The sequence below is a fragment of the Leptonychotes weddellii genome, unplaced genomic scaffold (assembly GCF_054177405.1).
Source record: "Leptonychotes weddellii isolate Sample4059 unplaced genomic scaffold, ASM5417740v2 HiC_scaffold_604, whole genome shotgun sequence".
In the NCBI taxonomy this organism is placed as follows: Eukaryota; Metazoa; Chordata; class Mammalia; order Carnivora; family Phocidae; genus Leptonychotes; species Leptonychotes weddellii.
The window spans coordinates 15,390-17,009 of record NW_028028889.1 but is presented as its reverse complement, the minus strand read 5'-3'; the positions used below and the strand labels follow the sequence as shown (position 1 = coordinate 17,009).

At 45.5% G+C, this 1,620-nt stretch overlaps 2 non-coding genes across 2 annotated transcripts; both read right to left on the bottom strand.

Annotated features, from left to right (window-relative positions):
• Positions 1–171: 171 nt before the first annotated feature.
• Positions 172–243, bottom strand: TRNAM-CAU (transfer RNA methionine (anticodon CAU)). Its single transcript has one exon. It is a non-coding gene; the product is annotated as a tRNA-Met (tRNA).
• Positions 244–1,332: 1,089 nt separating this feature from the next.
• TRNAW-CCA (transfer RNA tryptophan (anticodon CCA)) lies at positions 1,333–1,404 on the bottom strand. Its single transcript has one exon. It is a non-coding gene; the product is annotated as a tRNA-Trp (tRNA).
• Positions 1,405–1,620: the final 216 nt, after the last annotated feature.

The window sequence follows — 1,620 nt, the reverse complement described above, 5'->3', positions numbered from 1 at the left end:
CAGACACCACCAAAGATCTATAGATGGCATATTGCAAATTTTGTTAGGTTTTTATTTCTATCCTTTTGACATAGACATAATTTAAAGAATCAAACCTTTCACAAGATTTGTAACAAGAATTCATCTCTTCTTTCCTGCTCCCTCTGCTAAGGGGAGGAAAAGGACCAAGGCTAGCAGAGGATGGTTTCGATCCATCGACCTCTGGGTTATGGGCCCAGCACGCTTCCGCTGCGCCACTCTGCTATGGGTGGTTGTACCCTCATAGTTAATATTCAGCTCTTCCCTAGTTTGTCTCCCCCCACCTCAATCTGTAGAGATAAAAAACGGGTTCTCATTTTTCCCTTCAGAGTAGTAATTTGTCTTTTGTAAGGCGGTAGCCCTGAGTCTGAATTAACTCCTAAGAAAGGGGTTAAAAAGAAATGGAAAAAGCTTACTGTGGATTTGCTTCTCCGGTGCTCGGAGGCATGCTCAGATGGGATATCTGTCACTGTGTGCTATGTGAAGGTTACATTATAGCACAATGTCTGCTGATAACCCAAATGCCGCGTCTTAAACTTATTCTAAGTTATGCAAAATGATGGATGCTGTTGACGTAAATGTGCTTTCCCTTTCTCCCATGCTGTAATGTGATGGTTCATAATCTGTTGATGGCGGACGGAAGTCTGGAGCCCCAGATGAGAGTAAGATGTACATTCCTGCACATAATCTTGACATAGAGTTTTAGGGGGTTCAAGGAACTTCTAGCCCAGAAGACTAACTTTCTCTCATTCCCTGTAGTCTCAGTTTGACAAACAAAACTGTGTTCAGTTTTCTGCATCTGGAAAGGAACTGACCTCTTCTGTGATTTGAAGTGATAAGGAATCCCAGAGATCCAAGGGTGGACTTGCTGTGGGACCTCTCTGGCACGGAAAAGCTGACCCATGTGTGGCGCGGGTGAGCTAAGGTCACCTCCTAGAAGCAGACTAGTTGCCTGAGAAGATCTGCTAAGGTTCCGAAGGTTAGAAAGACCTGTGGATGAAGAGATGGGTCTGCGAGCACAGAAGTGAGCATGGAGAGAAGGCTGAGAGCGTTGGGAATATTAATGGACGAGTTGGTGAAAAGTGAAATTCAGAACATTTGCAATAAAGGAGTAAAAGTGTTTCTATGAGCCCCCAAAAAAGCCAAAGGTACAATACTGAGACGTTGCATCTTCCTCTGTATGCTGCCTATTATTTACTTTTTAAAGGTATTTTAATGAGGGCAGCCAAGGTGGGAGAAAGCCGGGAAGGCACCTTTCTCTTCCTCCTCCATCTCACTTCCCAGACCAGGACCTTCCACAGACGCTAAAACTACTGACCCCGACGTGATTTGAACACGCAACCTTCTGATCTGGAGTCAGACGCGCTACCGTTGCGCCACGAGGTCCTCGAGGGCACCCCCGATTTCTTTACCTGTCAACCTGATCCGTGAAATTCATTTTCTGCACTCGGTGAAGACCACACAGATGAATACCATGTAATGCCTGGCCGCCTGCTGGATCAAAATGCTGTCCGTCCGATCACTCCCCGATTCTGCCTCCCAATTGCTTCTATTTACAGTCCTTCCTCTCCTGTTTCATTCCTGGTTTTCTCCATATACATA